This window comes from Myotis myotis, unplaced genomic scaffold, assembly GCF_014108235.1.
Source record: "Myotis myotis isolate mMyoMyo1 unplaced genomic scaffold, mMyoMyo1.p scaffold_m19_p_5, whole genome shotgun sequence".
Taxonomy (NCBI): Eukaryota; Metazoa; Chordata; class Mammalia; order Chiroptera; family Vespertilionidae; genus Myotis; species Myotis myotis.
In genome coordinates, this window is record NW_023416357.1 from 5,292,160 (window position 1) to 5,316,651 (window position 24,492).

General features: G+C 44.0%; 1 pseudogene; it reads right to left on the reverse strand.

The window, feature by feature from the left end:
• Positions 1-1,212: 1,212 nt before the first annotated feature.
• On the reverse strand, positions 1,213-2,744 carry LOC118655747 (annotated as a pseudogene).
• Between the last annotated feature and the right edge of the window lie 21,748 nt (positions 2,745-24,492).

Sequence of the window (24,492 nt, forward strand, 5' to 3'; positions counted from 1 at the left end):
TTGGCCTGGAGGTCAGTTCCTCCTAGTGATACCTACAACAATCAAGGCTTAACTACAACAAAACTGTGCACAAAGCCCACAAAGGGGTGCAACAAGAGTGTCCTCCTCAGGTAATTGGGGAGGCTGAGCCACTGGGCCCTATAGGACACGTAGCACACAAAGCCACTCTATCAACACTGGGAAGCATAAAAAATGCGGAAACAAAGAAACAGGTCACAAATGGCAGAAATGGAGGAAAGCAAACTACTGGATATGGAGTTCAAAACCACACTCATAAGATCTTTCAAGAATTTTCTAGAAACTGCTGATGAATTTAGTAAGACCCTCAATAAGTCTAGTGAAACCACCGATAAATTTAGTGAGACCCTCAAGAAATCTAGTGAGACCCTCGAGGTTATGAAAAGGACCAACTAGAAATTAAGCATACACTGACTGAAATAAAGAATATTATACAAAGTTCCAACAGCAGACTAGAGAATCGCAAGAATCAAGTCAAAGATTTGAAATACGAAGAAGCAAAAAACACCTAACCGGAAAAGCAAAAAGAAAAAAGAATCCAAAAATACGAAGATAGTGTAAGGAGCCCCTGGGGCAACTTTAAACATACCAACATCCAAATTATGGGGTTGCCAGAAGAAGAGCGAGGGCAAGATATTGAAAACCTATTTGAAGAAATAATGACAGAAAACTTCCCCTACCTGGTGAAAGAAATAGACTTACAAGTCCAGGAAGTGAAGAGAACCCCAAACAAAAGGAATCCAAAGAGGACCACACCAAGACACATCATAATTAAAATGCCAAGAGCAAAAGACAAAGAGAGAATCTTAAAAGCAGCAGGAGAAAAACAGTCAGTTACCTACAAGGGAGTACCCATACGACTGTCAGCTGATTTCTCAACAGAAACTTTGCAGGCCAGAAGGGAGTGGCAAGAAATATTCAAAGTGATGAATGCCAAGAACCTACAACCAAGATTACTTTATCCAGCAAAGCCATCATTCAGAATTGAAGGTCAGATAAAGAGCTTCACAGAAAAAAAAATAAATAAATAAAATAAAAAAAAATAATAAAAAAAAAAAGCTAAAAGAGTTCATCACCTCCAAACCAGTATTATATGAAATGGTGAAAGGTATCCTTTAAGAAGAGGAAGAAGAAGAAAAAGCAATGGGAAAATATCCTCGGGTGAGGATTAAAAAAACAAACAAAGGTGGGTAACCTGGTCAGAAGGTCAAATCTTCAAAGTGCAGGCAAGCTGCTCCTCCCAGGGGGTCCGGACTGAATGTTCTTGAGCATCTCCAGGAAGGCCTGGGGGCATGGTACCTCCACATTCTGGAAGGTGTTCTGGACTCTGCCGAACAGGACGAAGTATTTCAGCTCCAGCCAGGTGAACCCGAAGTGGTTCTCATCCAACAGGATGAAGACTCCAGGGAAGTGCCTGGGGTAGGCGAAGCCATATAAGGTAACAGGAAAAGTAGTGTCCACGCCATAGAAACACATCCTGCAGGTTCGGGGGTACTTCTGGTCTTTTGAGCGCACGCCCACAGGCAGAACAAATGGAACAGGCTGCTCCTCGGAAGCTGCAGCCCTGGACTCCCCGACACTGGGTTGGGCAGGGCTCTGCCAGCCATGGCCCTCGCTTTCCTCAGTCCCGTCTTCTTGCTGCTGCTGCTGCTGCTCCCGGATCACCTGCTCGTCAATCTCCTGGGCCACGCGGGAGAGCTCGTTGAAGTTGTGGAAGATCTCACCATCTGGCAGCTGGATGCAGCCCATGAGGTAGATCTCTAACCTCGGGTTGGAGTCTCCCTTGACCTTCGTGGGCTTGGCATACTTCCCATGGAAGCTGAGCATGGCAATCGTTAGGCTGTAGGCATCGCAGTTGCATTGGAAGAGGCCTGGCCTGATGAGGTCGTCCGGGTGGCTCGGCGGGAGGTAGAGGCGGCGGTAGGTCAGGCAGTCATACTGCTGTCTGACCTCCTGCACCAGCACCCGCCCCCATTCGTCCCTAAGCCGCGTGGGTGAATCCTTTCGGTGGTCTGTCTTATTGCACTGGGTGGTGAGCCTGTCCTTCGGAATCTGCACGTGGCGGTTGTGGGGCCTGCTGTGGCGGCCTTCCATGCACTCCACCGCGGCTGATTTCCGCTCCGTCAGGCGAATTCTGAACGCGGGCTTGAATTGCATTGGGCCATCCACATGGGTATTAAGGCAAGACCCAAATGTCCAGTAATGCATAAGCCGTCCACCACGACATTCAGCAGTGTTCTATAGTCCTCAGTATCTAGCTGCCACAATCCCAAAATGTGTCTGTATGGGTGGAACAGCTTCGTATAGACTTCTCAATAAGACATACCTATCGTCTCCAGGTTCTACAAGTTTTCACAAATGCCAAACTCCTCGCGGCAGCGTCGTCTCCAGATGCTGTCGATGTGCAGGATGTGGTGGAATTTGGTGCAGGCCTGGGCCAGGCTGGGCAGATGGGTGCCCGGGAGCCAGGCGAAGATCTCCACCAGCATCTCCACCAGCAGGTCCTGCAGCGAGCAGTGCGGGGGCAGCGGGGGTGGCATAGGGCTTGCGATTCCTCCTCTCCCCGCACAGCACCACGCTGCCGCATCTGCCTGGAGGTGCTTTTCTGCCGGGGCCGGGGCCGGCTTGCCTTCGCCCACTGCCGTCTCAGCTGGGCCCTGGCACTCCTGATGACACCGACATCCCTGCGAAGAGCCCACGACGCAGAGGCAAGCGCACTCCTCCATGCCTCCAGGAGGAACAGCCGCCACAGCGTGGGCCGGCCGCTGCGCCTCAGCCCAGGCTTTAAGCTGGCTCATCCTGCCCCCAGAGTCACGCCCCGAGGGCCTAGCCGCATCCCCTCAGAGGAGCCAATTGTAGGATGTTAGCAACACTTCCAAAAGAAACCCATACTGCCCTAACCAGTTTGGCTCAGTGGATAGAGCTTCGGCCTGCGGACTGAAAGGTCCCAGGTTCGATTCCGGTCAAGGGCATGTACCTTGGTTGCAGGCACATCCCCAGAGGGAGGTGTGCAGGAGGCAGCTGATCGATGTTTCTCTCTCATTGATGTTTCTAACTCTCTATCCCTCTCCCTTCCTCTCTGTAAAAAATCAATAAAATATGTATTTAAAAAAAGAAAGAAAAGAAACCTATACTCATTAACAGTTGCCTCCCTTTCCCAGTGCCCCCTCCCTGTCCATCCCTCTCACAATCTGGGACTGCTGGTTCCCAACCGTTCACCTGCCTGCCTAATGGATGCCTAACTGCTCCCCTGCTAGCCCAATTGTCCCCAACTTCCCTTTCCTGCCAGCCCGGTTGCCTCAAACTGCCCTCCCCTGCTGGCCATCTTGTGGCAGCCATCTTGTGACCACATGGGGGTGGCCATATGTGACCACATGAGGGTGGCCATCTTGTGCGAGGGCGTGATGGTCAATTTGAATATTACCTCTTTATTATACAGGATATATATACAGTTACAAAATGAATATACCTTAAATCCACCAATAAGAAAATAATTAAACTCATTGTGATGTATAGCATTATGACGAATAATGATACAGTTCTTATGATAGCCATGCTAGAAGAACATTTGATAGCATGGGGAAATGTACACAACCTATTTTAGTGGGAAAAGTAAGTTACAAAGCAGTTTGCATAAAATAAATAGTTTTGTGAATATAATGCATGTGTGCACAAAAGGATACTGGAAGATTTTGTGCAAAATTACTAACAGCGATTTTCTCTGGATGATTTTCCTTTTTTTGTTTTGTTTGAGATTTATGCATTGTCTAAATTTTCTGCCATCAACAGGTATCCCTTGGAACAAACATGCACATTCTCTGCTTCAGCAGCAAATAGAAACATGCATACCCTACTTTAGATTTCACGGGCTGCTTTGAGAAGCAGAAGGAGCAGCACAACAGCTAATATATAAAACGGAAACTATTATTTTGAGGTAGGTAGACGTTTTCCAGAATTTAGGTGGACAGCCACTCAGCCAGCTGGAGGTACATTTTCTAGTTAGTGCAGACCAGTGCACCCACTGTGGTAATGGACTCTCAGAATCCAGCCTGCTCCAGGCACCACATTAAAATTCTTTTGAGGTTCCATGAAATCACTGTTAAGATTTACCCTTGAAATCGTCCAGGCCAGGATGGTTTATATCCCCTGCAGACGTTACTAATTGATCAGATTACCTGTTTGCCATCCTGTGGTCATTACTCTGAAACTGCATTTATTCATCCAATCACTTAGTCAGATAGTCAGTCTGTCCATCAACGAATGTTTCAGAGTCAGACATCACTCTACCCATTGTGTTCAAGCACAGCAGTGAGCAAGACACCCAAGATATCCACCCCCGCGGAGCTTACATCCTCCTGTAGGAAGATGGTCAATGAGTAAGTAAACATACACAAGCAAGATCATTTTAGCTGGTGATGAGCATTAGGAGAAAATTAAGCAGAAAAAGAAATATGAGGAAAAGAGATGTTTGCTTTATACATGATGACCAGGTAAGTTCTCTGAGAAGGTGGCCTTTTTGCCAAGACTGGAATGGCATGTCAGAGTCAGCCAGGAGACCATTTGAAAGAAGAGCATTTCACAGAGTCAACAACTAGTGCAAATGTCCTGAGGCAGGAAGACGCCTGTGTTTAAGGAAAGGCAAGAGGTCCAGTGTGGCGGAGGCAGATAAATAGAGATGTCTCAGTCACATCCATGAGAAAAAAACAAAAACTGCTACTGCATTTAAAATAAAGGGAATTAACGTATGGAATTGGTTGCATGGGTGGTAGAAGAGATCAGAAGCCAGTGGGAGGGTGAGGCAATCGAAGATTAGAAGTGGCAGGAAGCCATAGCAGCCCGGGCTGGGAGGACTAGGGGAAGGTGTGTGATAAGCGGGGCCCAAGTCAGGGCCCCTCAGCGGAAGCTGGACTTGTCCCACAGAAGTAGAGCCACGGAGGAGACCGGTCAGAGAGACGGGGTGCATGTCCTAGTTCCTCCCTTCCTCCCTCTCCTTCCAGCGCCCGCCACTGGCAGGCTCAGGCAGAGGGCCACCGCTGCAGGAACAGACCGGGGAATGGGGAAGGATCGGGTCTTCAGGCAAACAGGAGGAACAGGTCCCAGGGAGTCAGGCCAGGAAAAGCCTGGCAGGCAGAGGGAGGCTCCAGAGCACAGTCTGAGCGTGAAGGGAAGCCTGGGAGGGTCTCTAGTCCCAGGAAAGGGTGATGCAAAGTCCTGGAACTTAGAAAGTTTGGTCCTGACTTCAAGTCTTCTGGGTCCCATGTCCTTGCTGAGGCGCGAGTATCCAGTGCTCTAAATCCCCGTCCCAAATGCTGTAGTGAGTTATCAGAGCAAAAGGCCAATTTCCCCTGTACCTACCACACAGCTGAAATGCTCAGAGGAAATAGCTGCAGTTCCAGCGCTGCTCGGAGACGCCAGTGACCTGCAGTAGAGCACAGGAGTTAGAAGCACCGACAGCCCGGGTTCGAATCCTAGTTCTGCCATCTACCATCACGGTGACCTCATTTCAGCGAGGTCTTCTCATGGGGACTATTCACACTCCCTCCTGTTGTTAAAGATCCTGGTTCTTGGATTTTTTTTCTCTCTGGTGTCTACTCTTGTGAACCAACTCAAGTTCCTTCGGGAAGCAGACGTGGTTGGTATACCTAATGGATAAACCAATGAAAAACCGGTTTGGGGCCTTATGTCCTGAGGCAACACTTTGCTGAAGTTACAATACAGCTGTGCTCTGAAATGCCATTTCTTTGAATGTTAACAGCTTTGTTTATTTAATAGAGGTGTCAAGCTTTGAAATCAGATTTCATGGGGTCACCTCAGCCCAACTGCTTTGCAGTTTGGGAGTTAACTATTTGGTAACTCGATTTTCTCATCAGTAAAACAGGAAAATTAATAATATTACTTTAATATGATAGTTGTGAATTTAGATAAATTATATGTAAAGCACTTGCCATAGGGCTTGGAACTTAACAGATGTTAAATGGATATCGGTTGTTGCTAGTATTGTTACCATTGTTATGGTTAGTTATTGGCAACTTTGCTCTAACAAAAGATTTAAATGGGCTTCAAAGATTATGCAATTCATAAAATGCTATAATTAGAAGGAAGTGAAAGAGATTAAGAACATGTGCAGTTATATTCTAGACTAACGAATCACTTCTTTGTTATTTTATTCCATCTTCAATTATCTATCTGTCATTAGCATTATAATCAAGTCGCAAGTAATTTTCAAGTTTTGGAGTTATTAAGGAGCTTACTTTTTGCTTTCTTATTTGCACTAATAGTCAAGAATTTTCCAAATGTTTGGAAGTAAATAGGCATTATTGCATCCACTCTAAACCGCACACATGCGCACACATGCACACACCCGGAAACATGCGCACATACACATGCGGTGTAAACAGCACCACACCCAGAGCACTAAACACCCCAGGGGCAAAATTATCCTGGCTTCCTATTCTCTCTTCCAGAGAAAAGGAACATTTACTTAAGTGACCAGGAAGCATCATGTAAATGAAGCTACTGGAAAGATGTTAAGAAATCCAAGTTCCTGAGTCCAAGGCAAGCCTACTGAGTCAGCCTCTCCCAACATGAGAAGTTACCAGGTTTCCTCCCAACCTGACCTTCCCTGTGAGGATGAGTAGTGACGGTGACTATAGCAAAAGCGTGTGCGATGGTTCCGACAGGGGGCTTTTCAATAATGCAGTTATGGGGACGCGATAAGAATCCTGGGGAAGCGATAAGAATCCCACGAGCACTCAGTGTCCGAGAAGTGACGGCAGTGGACTGAAGAGAACAAGGGAACCCATCACCTCTGCTGAGATCAGCCTGGAGAGAAGATTGCTGAAGTCTTCTCTCAGAACGCAGCGCGGGGGGAGGTGGGGGGGGGGGGGGCTAAAGCAGGTGGGTCCTGTTCTCCAGCCACACACGGCTATGCACCCTAATTCCAGGAGAAAACGGGACTTCCTGTAGATGGCAACCATTTTGTGAAACTGACAAGGAAAGATATTTAGCTAATTATGTTATTCTGAGTATTTGTGTGTGTGTGCATGTGTGTGTGTGTGTGTGTGTGTGTGTGTGTGTGTGGTTCTGGAGAATTCTTCCTCTAATCTTGATGTTCTTTATGTTTACCTACACTTCACCCACACTCTTCTCTCCAAAATAGAATTTACAGTTGATGTGAAATAGGTCTTTCTCTCAAAATTGTCTTCAACTCTAAGTTTTAAAAAAAGGAGTGGGCGGGAAAGCACTTTTGCCAGAGCGAAAGCAGCACACACTTCTGCCTGCTGTACATGCTCCCTCCCAGGGGGCATCACAAATTGCTGTCTTACAAAAGCGACAGAGTTCTATGAGATCTTTCTCTTTGGTGATATGAGTTCTTATGTTTTAAAAAACAGAATGATGGTGGGCATGAAGAGGGGCCCTGGGACTAACAATCCTATCCATGTTATTCTATTTTCATTTAAAATCATGACTTCCCCTTGGGTCATCCTTTAAGCAATTCATGTCTGCCAATTCAAAAGCATTTTTGCTATTTGCTTTGTTCTTTTCCTTGGGAATAAATTCTGTACTCAGGCTGCTGTGAGGCCCACTGAGGTCCCCATTTGTCCTTGCTCTGTGTTTCTGCCTGTGGCACCTCTTGCTCCTAGGTATCCGTTCTATTCTTTTATAAAGATTATTGTGATGTCTTTTCCTTAGAGTCAAAGCACTCAAGTTGTCTTATGTTTATCTTTGATTCAAGAGGAAGTAATTTTAAATGTGAAAGAACACAATTGACGATAGTATTGGAAGTGTCACAGAGCTCTCCTCCACTCCTGTTCTTACTTTATCCATAGGTCACATCGAAAGCTTGCCACATGCAAGCCATGAGCTAAATGTTGAAGTGTATTATCTCATCTAGCCTCCTCACACCCTTTCTGGAGGTGGTAATATTTTACCAGTGAGGTCAGTGAGGTCCAGAAAGGTTCAGTCACCCGCTCGTAGTCACACAGGTAATAAAAGTACAGTGGGGACATGAACCCAAGTCGGTATGACACCAGAGTGGACCAAATTTAACATCACTCAATATTACCTTGCATATTTACTACGATTATGTGATGTTTTTAGTTTCGCAAGGTCTGTATTTGTAATAGCCTAAATTATGTCCCCCGCAAAGACATCAGTTCCTAATCCCTCCTACCTGTACACGTGCCCTTATTTGGAAAAAGCGTTTTTGCAGATGCAATTAAGTAATTATTCTTGATTACTCATGCAATCACATGTCCCTATTTGGAGATAGGACCCATATGAGCGAGACAGAAGAATGTTAGATGCAGACTAAAGGAGAAAAAGCCACGTGAACATGGGTCAGGTATTAGCGATATGGCCTCAAGCCAAGGAATGCCAGTTGCCACAGGAAACGAATACATATTCAAGAAATCACATGTTCCTTCACTGATACTTCAGACAACAGAAGATAAATGGTGCCTTGGTGATGACCTTATCTTTTAAATAGTCTGAAATTTTTCCAAGTTGACTACATGTTTGCATATTTTCCTCTCATTATTTTAAAATAAAATGAAGGCATGCATATTGAAGGGTAAAAATGTGTAACTTTGGAAAGCAAACTGGAGGAAGAAAATTAAAACTGAAGTGTCTTTGCCATTGATTCTTCACTATGTTTATATTGTTTTCACTTCGATCTAGAGCACACCTGATAGCATGTGCCTGTCCCTGGTCCTGTGGGATGTACCTGGAGTTGCCTTCCCCTCTTGGCCACGCCCTGGTACTTCCGGGTGGCCCAGGCCTTCAGAAGCAGCCCAGCTTGGCAGTCCCCTCGCAGCTGTAATGACTAACAGTTACTACAGGGTGTCATATTGAGAGACTTTTTAATAACTTTCTGTTGAAAAAGAATATCCCCCAAAGTCTAGCTGATTCCTTCTTCCCCCTTCCTGTGGGAAAGCCTAGGGCAGCGGTTCTCAACCTGTGGGTCGCGACCCCTTTGGGGGTCGAACGATCCTTTCACAGGGGTCGCCTAAGACCATCGGAAAACACATATATAATTACATATTGTTTTTGTGATTAATCACTATGCTTTAATTATGTTCAATTTTTAACAATGAAATTGGGGGTCACCACAACATGAGGAACTGTACTAAAGGGTCGAGGCATTAGGAAGGTTGAGAACCACTGGCCTAGGGAGAGAAAAGCAACAGGGTATCCTGCTGATCATTCCCCCCTTTTTCTCCTCCAACTGCCCAACCTCATGATCAACTTTTTTACTCCCTTATGTGAAAACAACTCTACATTCACTAGTGGTTGTTTCTAAACTGATTTCTGATGCAGATTATCTTATGAAATAACTTGTAAGTATAATAATATTCAGGTGATATAAACAATTTTCTAAAAGAGTTAAATAATTTTTAATAATATTACATAGAAAATTTAACAAGTTTAAAACAAAGCAAAGTAAATTGTGTCAGCATTTGCATATCTTTTTCTGATTTTTGTCTTCTTGTTCTTACTCTTACCCTATTTATTGCCAAATTTTTACCTTACAGTTTCTCCTCTACATAGTTTCGAGAGGACAAAGTAGCTTTGCAATATTCTTAGCTCCTTTTAAATTCATTCATAAATTTAAATGAACTGAAGTCATCAATGGGGATGGATTGAATTGTGCATCCTCCCCCAGAATATGTTGGAGACCTAATCCCTTGTTCCTAAAAAAAAAATGGCCTTATTTGGAGATAGGATCTTTAGGGAGGGAATCAAGTTAAAATGAGGTCATTGGGGTGTCCTTATTTAAAGGGAAAATTTGGAATCAGAGACAGACACACAGAAAGAAGGCTGTTCATGTGAAGACCCACAGGAAGAAGTTGCCCATGTGCCCGAAATGAGGCAGTTACAAGCCAAGGAATGCCAAAGAGTGCCAGCAAGCACCAACCACCAGGCATGGACAGATGCTCCCCGATAGCCTTCAGAGGGGGCACAGCCCTGCCAACACCTTGGTTTTGGACTTCTGGCCTTCAGAAGTGTGAGACAATAAATTTCTGTTGTTTTAAGCCACAGTTTTTGGTAGGAAACTAATGCATTAATAAATAAAGACAAACAATTAAGCATAGAAGTATTATTAATTTTAGTCATTTGTGTTGTTAAGAATTTCAGTCTATATTTAAATGTGATCATCTGGAGAGATGAGTGAAAATTGCGCCAATCAGAGAAGTTCAGAAAGAGTAATTGAGGAAATCAGTTATATCAATCAAGAATGTCTGCCTGTTTCCCAAGATGCCTCCCAATTAGTTACTCCATTTGAAAAGAGTTCATTGATTTCAGAGTTTTGCCTTTTTGAGATCATCTAGTAATTTTTGCAGACACCCCGTGGTACTCAGCTAAGGTTCTCCACCTTGTGAAACCTTCCCTATTCCTTATCCTTGAGAGAACTGACCCCTCCACCTTTTCAACCCATGGTTCCCTTACGAACTATTTGTTTCAGTTCCTTTCACACTGTGTTTACAATTATTTTTCTCTTCCAGGAGTCTGCTAATTTCTAAAGGCTACTCATTGGCACAGAGTAGCTATTCAGTACATATTTTTGGAAGCATAGAACAATCTGGAGTTTGTAGAGGTCAGGTGACTCACACAAGTTCACTGTATTAGCCTCCTATGGCTGCTGTAGCAAATTACCATGATATATAGTGGCTTAAATCAACACAGATTTATTGTTTTATAGTTTTAGAGGTCAAAACCTCAAACTCAGTCCCACTGGGCTCAAGTTCAGGTCTTGGAAGAACGGATTTCTTCCCAAGGATCTGAGAATTTGTTTCCTGGCCTTGCTCAGCTTTCAGTGGTCGCCTGCTGGCTTCCTCATATGGTTCCCTATATAGTCCATTTTCAAAGCCAGCAGTGCAGCATTTTCTAATCTCTCTATATCTCTGGCTTCTGTTCCCTGACTCTGACCTTCCCGCTTTCCCCTTACACTGGGCTCACCTGGATAATCCAGTATAACCTCCCATATCAAGTTTCTTTACCTAACCATGTCTGCAAAGACTCTTTTGCCATGTCAGGTAACATCCTATCTACTAAAAGAGAAACATGGTAATTAGCGTACGTCCGCTACCCTTCCCATTGGCTAATCAGGGTGATATGCAAATTAACTGCCAGCCAAGATGGCGGCCGGCAGCCAGGCAGCTTGAAGCTAACATGAGGCTTGCTTGCTTCAGTAACGGAGGAATCCAACGTTCCCCACCTGCCTTGCTGGCCTCTGAGCTTGCAGTTTGAAACATTGTTACAAATATAGAAGCTAAACAAAACCCCAGAAACCTGCTTTCAGCCAGCCAGGATCTCAGAGCTGGAGTTGATACAGTGTTTCGATTATAGAACCCAAACAAACCAGATACCTGCTTTCAGCAGCAGAGGCCTCAGAGCTGTAGCCAGAGCTAAAGCTGGCCCAGAATTAAAAAAAAAAAAAAGGAGCAGTTGGGAGCTTCAGTCACCCGCCAGCCTGAAAACAGCCCTCAGCCCCTCACCCAGACTGGCCAGGCACCCCAGTGGGGACCCCCACCCTGAAGGGTGTGTGACCAGCTGCAAATAGCCATCATCCCCTCACCCAGGCTGGCCAGGCACTCCAGCGGGGACCCCCACCCTGATCCAGAACACCCTTCAGGGCAAACCAGCCAGCCCCCACCTGTGCACCAGGCCTCTATCCTATATAGTAAAAGGGTAATATGCCTCCCAGCACCGGGATCAGCATGACAGGAGGCAGCGCCCAAACCCCCTGATCGCCCTGCGGCTCTGTGTGTGACAGGGGGTGGGGCCACAACCTCCCTATCCTCCCTGCTCTGTTCATGACAGGGGAAGGCGCCCCAACCCCCTGATTGGCCCTGCTCTGTGTGTGACAGGGTAGAGCCATAACCTCTCCATTGGCCCTCTCCTGAGTGTGAGAGTGGCGGCACCCCAAACCCCTGATCGGCCCTGCTCTGTAGGTGATAGAGGGCAGTGCTCCAACCACCCCCCCCCCCCCCCGCCACGGGCCCTGCTCTGTGTGTGATGGGATAGAGCCATAACCTCCCTATCGGTCCTGCCCTGAGTGTGACAGTGTCGGTGCCCAACTCCCCTATCGGCCCTACTCTGGGAGTGACAGGGGGGAGCTCCTCAACCCCCTGATGGGCCCTGCTCTGTGTGTGACAGGGGGCAGTGCCCCAATCCCCCATCGGCCCTACCCTGAGCGTGACTGAGGGTAGCATCGCAACCTCCCAATCCACCCTGCTCTGTGCATGACAGGGGGTGGCGCCCCAACTCCCCAATCGGCCCTGCTCTGAGCCCGACCAGGGGCTGCACCTAGGGATTGGGCCTGCCCTCTGCCACCCAGGAGCAGGCCTAAGCCAGCAGGTCGTTATCTCCCGAGGGGTCCCAGACTGCGAGAGGGCACAGGCCAGGACCCCCCCCCCCCCCCCCGCCCCGTGTGCACAAATTTTTGTGCACTGGGCCTCTAGTATTCACAGGTTCCAGGGATGCTAACATAGGCATCTTTGGGGGGATCATTATTTATCGACCACAGTCACACAACTTCTCCTGGGAAACTCTTGTGGTTTTGCCTGCCACCCACAATAAATACCCTGATGACAACTGCATAGGCATCTTCAGCCCAAGTTTATCCTCACAGATCTCAGACTTCCAGGGCCCAACGTTTACCCTCTATTTCTTCATGAATGCCCCAAAGATACCATAAACGCAGGATACCCAACTTGAGCTTCTCAATTCTGCTGTCACTCTCATCTCTTATTGGCTCATCCATGGCCACAGCAGTCAGGCTGGAAACTGTGGGATGGTACTTGTTTTCTCCTGTTGCCTTAACCCCAAGTAATCTATCGCCACGTTTTGCTGATCCCACTTCTCAGCTGTTTCTGAGGTCTCTTTCTCCCTGTCACTCCCCATGCCATGTCCTGACTCAGTCGCTCATTAGCTTAAACCTGGGCAATAAAATGTCTTCTAACTATGTCTTCCCGACTCTGCCCACCATCCTTCAAGTCTATTTTCCTGTCTGCAACAGAGGACTTATTTAATCACTATATCTTAGCTTTTTTTCTTTTCTTCTTTTTTTAAAATTCTAACCTGAGGATATTTTATTGTTCTTTTTTTTAATTGGAGAGAGAGAGAGAGAGAGAGAGAGAGAGAGAGAGAGAGAGAGAGAGAAGAGAAACATTGATGTGAGAGAGACACATTGGTCGGATGCCTCCCATAAGCGCCCTTACTGGGGATTGAACCTGCAACCCAGGTAACGTGCCCTGACGGAGAATAGAACCTGCAACCTTTTGATGTACGGAAGACACTCCAACCAGCTGAGCCACCTGGCCAGGGTAACTGAGCTGTTTTTCTACACTCGATTCTGCTTCTCTCACTCTCATTCTCCAGAGAGAACATTCTCAATCCTTCACAAGAACCCACTTCTCAGACACTCCTTTACAGGACTCAGCCTAGCATACAATTACTACATCTCAGTCGTCTCAGATTCCCCCTATTCCCTTACCTCCATCTAACGACGCCTTCTGTCTCATTTGCTTTCATTGCACCACATACCCATGCCCAGACTAAACCACTGTTAGGGAAAAGGCATTCCCATGATTACCTTAGCCTATGTATCAGAGATGGAATAGGTTTAGGGAAGATCAATTATTCAAATATCAATGGATGTGATCCGCTCTGCAGGAGGATTTTATTCTTCCCTTGGTTTACTTGGAATGGGGTGCTGGGAAGCGAACGTCTGCATCCAAAATGCAGGGAACTGAGATGAGGACACATTAACTTATTAACTGAATAAGCTTTTGATGATTTTAAAGGAACAGTATTTTCCCAGCTTGTCTAATTCTCAGGCAATTCCAATGCCCTAAGTCTCTAAAGCAATTTTAAAATGTTAATGAGAGAATAAAAGTCTAAGAGCACATTGCATGATTCCTGATGCACAGTGACACACAGTTAAGTGGACAGAGAAAGCTTCGTTCCTTTTTTTTCCCTTTATTGATTAAGGTATTACATATGTGTCCTTAACTCCCCATTGACCCTCCCACCTCACCCTCCCCCGACTCATGCCCTCACACCCCTGGTGTCTGTGTCTATTGGTTAGGCTTCTGGCATGCATACAAGTCCTTTGGTTGATCTCTCCCTCTTACCCCCACCCTCCCCTACCTTCCCTCTGAGATTTGATGGTCTGATCAGTGCTTCTCTATCTCTGGATCTGTTTTTGTTCATCAGTTTATGTTGTTCATTATATTCCACAAATGAGTGAGATCATGTGATATTTTTCTTTCTCTGACTGACTTATTTTGCTTAGCATAACGCTCTCCAGGTCCATCCATGCTGCTGCAAATGGTAAGAATGCCTTCTCTTTGACCGCAGCATAGTGTTCCATTGTGTAGATGTATCACAGATTTCTAATCCACTCATCTGCTGATGGGCACTTAGGCTTTGTCCCTTTGCAAAGCACAAGGCCACTAGGAAATGCTGTGAGACGTAACAACTGGTCTTGTCCTGAAACAATAAGGTCAGGACAAAACATAAAAATCGATCTATTATAAACAAAACTCATAGGAAATACATTTTTTCCAGACACCTATGACATCACCAGAAACATTTATCTGCTGCTTCCATTTGTGGAGAAGTTAGGAAATTAGAGTAAATGGGGGACAACATGAGGAAGTCTCTTTTCTACTATCCTTGGACTTACCCCATATTCCAATCTTTCCCCTTGGAGTACAGCTTCATATTTCCTGACTCTCCTTTCATTGAAAGAAAATACAATGAAATGAAAAAAGTTGAAAGACATGGTAGTTATTATCTGAGAAAACAAAATACATTGTCTTTCTTCTTTTCTTGCTTTTAATTTTCCATCCCTTAAAATTGAATTTGGGGTTTTAATTTTGTTTTACCACTTCCTCAGGAGAAAATGTGAAGATAAATGTGAGTTTTTGAAAAGTAAAACAAATTTCTTACAATAAAATCAAACAAGTGGCTAGTGTTCCATTATTTTAGAAAGTGAGCAGGAAACTATAAAATTTAGGCCTGTGTATGTGATGGCCCCTTAATAAAGATACTTTTCTAACATAGGAGGCATAACAATGAGGGGCAAAGCATATTTGATTGTTTGTGCAACTCTAGAAATCTGAGTCCATTCCCTGCCTTACTACCTATTCACTGTGGGCAAGTCACTTATCCTCTCTAGTTTGAACTTTCTTATCTTAAAATATTAGGAGACTGCTACCACTAATTGTGCTGTCCATTATAACAATCGTGACATCTACTGAGCACCTCACAAGCCCTGTGTGAAATGTGCACACCTATGCCTCGTATTCTTTTCTCACAAACCTCCGCTACAGGTATTGGAATTCCCATTTTATAGAGTTGGCTTATCTGTTAAGAGACTTTTGTTATCAAGTCCTACAGGGAATTCATACTCCGCTGTGATCTTGCAGAAAAGTGCAGGTGATAACATGAGGGAAGTTGCTAATACAGTGGAGCCATTTTTACCCGTTAGCATGGCCACTGTGAGTGAACAATGGTGGCAGCGCACGGCCTTTATGACTTCCGGCTTCCACGGGCTTCGATAAAATATGTTGGCATGACCCTAACTTTTACTCTCACTCTGGTTCCCTCTACTTTCTTGCTTCTGTGCAGCAGGATGGGTAGACTAACCCAAGAGCCTCTTCCTTCTGTTAAACATTACTTAGACGCCGTGGAGCTTGCATTACTTTAGGATTGTCAGCAGACTTGGGGACCCATGGGAGAAAGAGAGGACTGCTTGCCATAAGCCTAAATTGCATAATCCGACTCTATGGGGAATTCTTATATTATGGTATCAGGCAGAAGTCCAGCTAAGAGTAAAGTGAATGCTTGATTTCCCATTTGTCATTGTCCCATTCAGTGTATTAATCCCACAGGCTCCTCAGGGAGATAAGAGGACATAGGACCACACAGTAGAAATCAGTAATTCTGGATCTTCTGGCCATCATAGCATCATGGAATCCTCTCCCCCTCAGCTCTGAAAAACACACATATATGGACAACATCTGGGATTCCTATGCCCGATTCAAATATGCCAAAACATGGCCGGGGTGAGCATCAAAGAAGGAACAAGTTTAGATTGTATCCTGTATTTAGATAGTTGAATAGATGGATGAAGCTGGCCTGTAGGGGCAGGAAAGCTGTCCCTGGACTCTAGTTAAAAATGGCATAAAGTGATTGAGGTCTTTACCTTAGACATTTCAGTTTTTGTTTAGTCAAGAATACCAAGTTGTAGACTGAAAGTAACCTGCCACCCCCGCAAGAAACTTTTACTTTACTTTAAATTAGAAATCCCTTTAGCCATGTGTTGGATATCAACATGTTTTAGTAATGGAAAATAGTTGGTTTTTCAATTTCAATGTTTTTAACAAAAAAAAAAAAAATAAATGTTTGTTAAAGTTTTGGGGAAAAACTTTGGCTCTGGAACAATTGTGGGACATTATGTTTTTAAAAGCTTTCTGCAAAAGCAACCGACTGCTTTTATTCTCTTGTTCACTAGTTTTTCCTTACCTTTTAGGTAATCCTCCTTTTAGCCGGTGCCTAGCTTTCTAATGGGTTAAAGTACTCAAAGCTATTGCCTTCATTCTACAAATGCAATCCTAGCAAGAACGCAATTCATTTTTGTTGACAGTCGGCTCCATTGAGTAATTAAGTTTTGAAAAACAAAATGAAGCTAGGAAAATGACATTTTAGCCCTCTGAGGTCATCACGGATGACCAGGCAAAGCTATGGTTACTATTAGTGACATGGGCAACAGAGAGCAGTCTCCACAACAGGGCTGCGGGCACTTGTTGGTGCTTTGTCTGTCGCTGTGAGAGAAATTACTTCACATTTCGCATCTTACATGGCTCTTTTGCTATAATTTTGGGATCGTGAATTCAGGCAGAACTCAGCTGGTGATTCTCACTGTGACCTCCATGCTGTCGCAGTCAGACGCTGGCTGGGGTTTCAATCATCAATCATCGACTGCAATGGACAGCAAACTGACTCACTCCCGGGGCTGTCAGCGGGGTGTCCCCCCAGAGCAATCACACATGGCCTGGGCTTCTCACAGCACGCCTGCCAGGGCCCCAGAGGAGCGACTCCCGGGGAAGCATCCAGCAGCCTGGCTGCTCAGGGGCCAGGCAAGAGCTGCATGGCTTTCCTCCTAGCCAGCCCTGAAGTGAATTCGATGCCACTTTCTCTGAATTCTGTTGGTTACCAAACCACCGCAACGGCAAAGAGAGGGGCATTAGATGCCACCTGTTGAAACCAGGAAAGTCAAAGAACTGACCTGGTGTGGCCATCTGCGCCTGCCCCAAACTGATGAGCTACGTCCGCAGCTTCTCAGAATGCGCACAGAAACCACCCAGGAAAGCAGAAGCAGCGGGAGAGCTGTTTCAGAGATTCTCCTATCTGCTCCTCGTCGGTGACACGAGGAGACTCGATTGCTTCCACGGGGCTCTGTCCCTCTTTCCCTGGAACTCTGTTACAGGTGCACCCACAGGGGAATTCTTGCAAGGATTGAAGAGATTGTTTTATTCACGTTGATCTCCAGGAAAACACTTTCCATCCGCTCTTTCAAACCAGGGGGATTATTTCCCACCAGATGTGATAAGTGTAAGAGGTCATGTTATTTTTCTGAATTGTTTTAGTTGAAATATTCATATGTTTAGGAGTGTAGTTTTGAAAGTAGCCACTTTTGGACACAAATGTAATACCTTAATCAATAAAGAAAATAAATGAATTAATAAATAAATCTTAAAGAAAAGAAAGTAGCCACTTTCACCAAAAAAGAAGCCCTGGCAGCAGAACATGTTCTCCCTGAGCCGTGATGTAAAACTTGCTCATGTAAAGGCATCTATGTTTTTGTTCGGTGAGGTCTGTGGTTACGAAGAAGGAATCTCATCACTTGGACAATAGATCTCATTGACAGATATACTTAAGCAAATGTCTGAGGTCCCCCCCCCCCATCTGAATTTTCCAGGAAAACGTCAACTTTATCTTGATTTGTTTGGTTTGAAATCATACAGCAGCACTTGAAAGATAAAATTTGTTTCAAGCTGGGCAGATGGTCCTATAATAGTTGTTTCTACCCCCAAGGTCAGGTTTAAATCAAAAACAAAAACAAAAAAGAAGGAAATTGAAAGCATTCATTCTCATTACTCCTGACCCAGCGTCTCTCAAATGCTAATGGGAACACAAATCATATAGAGAAATTGAACCTGTCAGTTCTCATTCTGGAGGCCTGAATGGGGCTGGAGAGTTTGCATTTTCAAAAGCTCCCCGAAGATGCGGTGGCCATTGCTTAACAGACAGCATTTTGAGGAGCAAAGGGGTACATTAACTTGGCAATAATTAGGTTTGACTGGGAGGGGAGACATTGGGAAAGGGGACTTACAGAGATGTGCTATTTGTTCAGATGGACTTCCAAGAGTAACTAACACATTTATATGAATTTAAAACTTTTTAATTTTTAAAAAGTCGATTAATGTTTATCAATGGTAGAATATGTGGAATTATCCACATATGGGAATTCTAGTATAGAATAAAGCATAGTGAGAAAAACAAAACAAATGAACAGAATCACCCCAAATGCTACTGTTAATATTTTGATATCTCTTTCTAAAAATAAGAAGCACTTCTTATTTTTTAAATCAACATATAGTTTTTAAAGAATTCAAAAATATTTTTTCTGATATGTTGGTTAATTTTTTTTACTAAACTCATTAACATTCCATGTTAAATATTTTTCTACAACATTTTAGTAGCTTTATAATGCTTTAGTATGCAGTTACTTTATAATTTTTCAATAACCTATTTATTTAAGTTGCTTCCATTTCTCACTACTTTGCAACATCTTAACAAACATTGTTCAGTGCTCATTTTTGCACATGCTTCCCATTTTCTCTTACAAAAAACTTTTGTCATTGATGTTATTCATTCAATGGTGGGATATTTCTAATGTCCGTGCATACATTCAAGTCATTTCAGAAAATGACAAATTGTCCTCCTGAAATGTACAAGATATATATATACTCCCTCCAGCTCATTCACTGTCTTCATCTTTGCCAATTTGCCATTTGATAAATGGACTGCTTAATGCTGGCAAAGTTGTGAAAAAGCCACTCTCATAAGCCATTCATGGGAAAGTAAGTCAGAAGAATATTCCTGGAAAATATTTTTTAGGGGAGCAGTAAGAGTCTTGAGAATGTTCATGCCCTTTGACCTATTTCTGAGAATTTGTCACAAAGCAGCAATTCAAAATGTGAAGAAATAATTGTATATAAAATAGTTATCCATTTAAATTTTAATAGGAAAATATACTAGTAAACATACTAGTTGCCTAAAAAATACGAAGAAATTATTATGTAAATTGTGACATACTTAGTACATTTTAAAATTTTTAGGCAAGGATTAAAATAATGTTTACAAAAGGTATAAAATATGCATTAAATGCTGGGTGAAAGTAAATATACCCAAGTTATTAAAGAGTGGCTGCCTACGAGTGGTGAAATTCACCTTGTGATACTCAAGGAAGCACCATTTACATGCACTACAGTGTAGGTGCCGCCCCCTGGAGTTGTGCAGTGAGATAACACTGGTGAGATGATGGCGTTTTTCATTCTCCTTAACTAGAAGGCGCCTCTCCTCTTCGGGCTAATGTGAAGGGATACCCAGAGGGAATTTTCGTGAGGAAGACACAAGAAGACTAACAAACAAAAACATGTTTACTGAGTGGCCCGAATTAAAGAGCTCAACATCAGTCCCAGAGGAGCTCTGCTAGATAACGGGAAATAAAATGTAGAAACAGAAACAGCTACACTGTGGGATGGCTTCACTGCTTATTCATACTGCAAATAGCCCTAGCCGGATTGGCTCAGTGGATAGAGTGTCAGCCCACGGACTGAAGGGTCCCAGGTTCGATTCTGGTCGAGGGCACATGCCCTGGTTGCGGGCTTGATCAATGATTCTCTCTCATCATTGATGTTTTTATCTCTCTTTCCCTCTCCCTTCCTCTCTGAAATCAATAAAGATATATTTTTTAAAAATACTACAAATAAGTAATACTGTACAATAATGGAACCAATTTGGTATTTCAAACCATATACTCAGGAAATGAAACCTTAATCTCTAAGGTTGGATTTCACGTGATAGTAGTAAACCTCGTCCGATCAATTCATGGCAATGGATTTTGTCTCAGTTGTCTCTGGTATGAATTCAGTGAAATCAGGCTTCCTCCAATTCTTCTGGCCCTCTTTTCCTTGGAAGATCCCTAAATTCTAGCTCGTGTATTGTCCTGCCTTCACTGGGAGAGAGGTTTCTGTGCATGGACATTGGCACCTGTCGTTTCCTCCACGGAGTCCCCATGCACATGCAGAGAGAGCTCCAACCCCTCTGCTCTCCAGGGATGGACCTCTGAACGTCTGTATCCTCCTCAACCTGATGGATGCCACTCCAGGGCTGTGGTCCTCTCAGCCACTTCCTCCCAACTCACAGGGGCTGAGAAAAGTTTGCTCATTCTCCTGTTCTTTTCTGGGATGTGTGTTGGTGGGAGGGTTGTGGCCAGACACCTTCATCTTTCTCTGCCTAAACATATTATGCTACCACTAGAGGCCTGGTGCACGACTTTGGTGCACTCGGGGGAGAGGTCCCTTGGCCCGGATTGGGAGAGGGCGTAGGCCAGGCCGAGGGACCCTACTGGTACACCATCAGGGCCAGGGAGGGACTCGGGATGTTGGCCAGCCAGGGAGAGGCCGCAGGAGGGCTTCAGCACGGGTCTGGCCCATCTCGCTCAGTCCCGATTGGCCAGACCCCAGCAACAAGCTAACCTACCTGTCGGAGCGTCTTCCCCCTGGTGGTCAGTGCACGTCATAGCAAGAGGTTGAGAGACCTTAGCATATCATTAGCATATTATGCTTTGATTGATTGAACGAATGACCTGACAACTAGACACTTGCATATTAAGCTTTTATTATATAGGATTTCTTCTGTGGTTGCATGCTTGGGTGTGAGGGAACAGGGATCGCAGAGGGGCTACTGTGAGGAGTTTGTCATCTCTCCTGACTTCACAATGAAAGTGAGGTACCCTCTGACCTCAGATTCCCAAACTTATGCAAAGGTTTATCATTTAACTCAATCATACACAGGGGTTCAGTTCCAGACAAGAGAAAGAGGGCCAGAGTTCAGGGACCTCCTGTTTATGTTCCCTTATTCCTCTCCCTTATGTCCCCAAGCTAGTAAGACCTTTACCTAGTCTGTGGTGGCAAGACCACCTGGCATCTCATCTATCCTCCTTCCAATCTACGGTTTGGGACCAACTTCTATGTATACCAAGCCCTTACAAAATCAGAAGCATTGGCTTTGAACTACTACTGTGCCTGAAGGTAAAACTGACTCCTTAGGTCCCACTGTTTGAATAGGGATCTTCTCTTCGATCTGTCTCCTCAACAAAGTCAAAGGGAAGTTAAGAGGGAGTTTAGTGCAAGATCACCTCTTTGCCAACCACCATTACCAGGGCTCCAAAAATGCCCTCACCCTCTGACTTCTTAACATTTTAAATTTCTCTCCTAAGCAATCTCACAAGAGGACAAATGCTTTTTTTTCTCTTGTTGTTTGTCTATTTCTCCCATCATGAGGGCATGGGTTTTGTATGTTTCGTTTGCTGCTGTGTTGTCTGTCAAACAAAAAACATTTTGGAATTTTGTATTTCATTTTACCTTATTCAAAAGGATCATTCCAATTAAGGAAAGGGGACTATGGCAATCCAGAGGGGATGGTGGGGACATTTGCAACAGGGCAGCGCTCCAACCATGATATCTGCAAGCATCTCACAGGTCAGATCGGTAAGGGATTTCTGATAGGAAGGAGTAAATGAGACTAGACAAAACCAAGAGTGGGAAGTGAGATGAGCAGCTGGAGTGACAGGACAGTCAATCAGTGAATATCTTACCCTGGGTTAACCAATTCTTGTCACTGAGGAGGGAAGGAGAGGTTATTCCACATTCCTGTGTTCAGCACACCAGAGTCCAGTTCCCTTTTTCCTGAAGGAAGGAGAGAAGCCTGTCTAAGTTTGGAAAACTTGGGTTAGTGGGCATTTTACTCGCATCGGTCAATGGGGACCAACGGTCCAGCTAATCACTTACGAGATAAGGAATGGGAATTGGAGGGTCTGACCTTGTTGTAGATAAACAAGAGGGTCATCATTGAGTCTGATCTAAGCCGTGAGAGGAAGGATGGTTCTTTGCAGTGAGCTGTTTCCTGGAACACAAAACGGTGGGGGTGATTTCCAGGAGGAGCCTGTCTTCTAGGCCCAGGTAAGATCAAGATGGTCAGCTAGTGCCTAAAGCAGTGCCTACCGTATACTAGACACCCACTAAATATTCGTTAAATACATGAATTAACACCGCTGAGGCAAGGAGGTAGATGAAAGGGCCACTAAGGAACAGGAAGGAATGGGCTCAGTTACTACCACCGACTTCACCTTCTAAGGTAATAATTAACCGTATGCTAATATTGTTTCTATTGAGGGCTCATGGCACACCAAGCGCTGTGATAACAATCTTCTCCACAATCTAGTCTCAGTCCTAACCGAGCTGTGGTCCCCACTCAGGCTCTTCCATCCGGCATCGGCTTTCACCTGTCACTATTTGAAATGAGCCATCAATGTAGGCAGCAGAGGACTTACTCTGTTCTGCTCAGAAATCTCCTTTTTCAAAGCCACCTTTTAAAAAAATTGCCTTTCTCCTCTGGTGTTATGCATTCTTTAGTAAGCTCTCTAAAAATGTTATCTTTGGAAAGAGTTGAGGGGCATGTCTATAACTTCGTAATCCTTGTGTTTCTTATGTTCCATTCCAGAGATTGTCTACAATTTTATATTTACAAAATACTTCAGGGACTCTCAACAGAGATGTCCCATGAAAAATGCAAAGTATTCAACTGACGTTCGTCTCTCAACAAAAGCGAGTATGTCTACTGAACTCTTCCTCATTGTTCTTAAAGAGGAACAGGAGAAAAGCCACTCCCTTCTACATCAGTGTTCCTTATACAATAGCACAGAGAAGGATCTATTTGGAAATTCTGAAAAGGTATCTCCTCAACTTTGCTTCTAGAAGAAGGACATCCATTATAGTCATGACCTGTATGCTTATTGGATTCCTGCAAGGTGAAGTGCACATACTAGAGTGTTGATTTTTTTAAAAATGTTTTTATTGATTTTTAGAGAGAGGGGAAGGGAGAGGGAGAGAGAGATAGAAACATCAATGAGAGAGAAATGTCGATTGGCTGCCTCCTGCACCACCCCTACTGGGGATGGAGTCTGAAACCCGGGCATGTGCCCTGAACAGGAATTCAACTGATGACCTCTTGGTTTATGGGTTGACACTCAACACTGAGCCACACTGACTGGACACTAGAGTGTTAATTTTTCCAGAAGTTTACTCCTACCATTCTGGAGTTATATAATAAGCTTAAAGACGGTGATTTGAGCTTCTATTCAAATAGAACAGACAATAGGCATTTTGCATTCAGAGAATAACCCATTCTAGGTCAATGATCTAAACCTTCATAGAAACAAAATAATTTCCATTGAAAATCTGAAGTTTAGCTATTGTGAAATATTTAACCACATCAAATAAAATTGTGTCTAACTTTAAAATATTAAACCCAGTGTTTATTTCTGAATACACAATAGTTAAAAGCCTTTGTTGTTTAAAAGAGAATTATCCAACCATATGTGCCAAATTGAATTATAAATTTTGTATTGCAAGGTCCTATTTTTGAATAAGATTAGTAAATAAATAGTACATTTAATTAAAATTTAACTATTATAAAGTACTTAATGAGGGTGTTTTCAAAAGCATCTGGATTACTTAATGAGATTAGAACAGATTACTTTAAATGCCAGAGCAAATAAAAGTTCCCCTTTTTTTTCAAATTTAATTAAATTTCCCCTGGGGGAAAAAACTTAGTATGACTTAAAAAAAATTCTCCACTTTCTTTCTACCTCAAAATATTTAAAACAGCAGGAAGGCCGGGGAGGGTGGGAGGGCAGGAGGGGGGTGGGTAAGAGATCAACCAAAGGACTTGTATGCATGCATATAAGCATAACCAATGGACATAAGACACTGGGGGTTAGGGGAGGCCAGGGGAATGTCAAGGGCGGGGGAAAAAAAAGGAGACATATGTAATACTCTTTGTAATACTTTAAGCAATAAAAATAAAATAAAATAAAATAAAAATATTTAAAACACATTTCTTAAGTGCTTTGGAACAGACTTTAGAAGAGATCTAGCAATGGAAATGGTTACCCGTTGTGTGTGCCATTTGAATGCAGTGCCATCAAGCAGTGGTGGTGATCTTTTATCGTTGGAGGAGTGAATGCTGGGGTTCAGAGTGTCATGGCTTCCACACTTGCGGAAGTCAGCTGGTATGGGCAAAGCCTCCTCAGACCTTCAAAAGGAGCTCAGT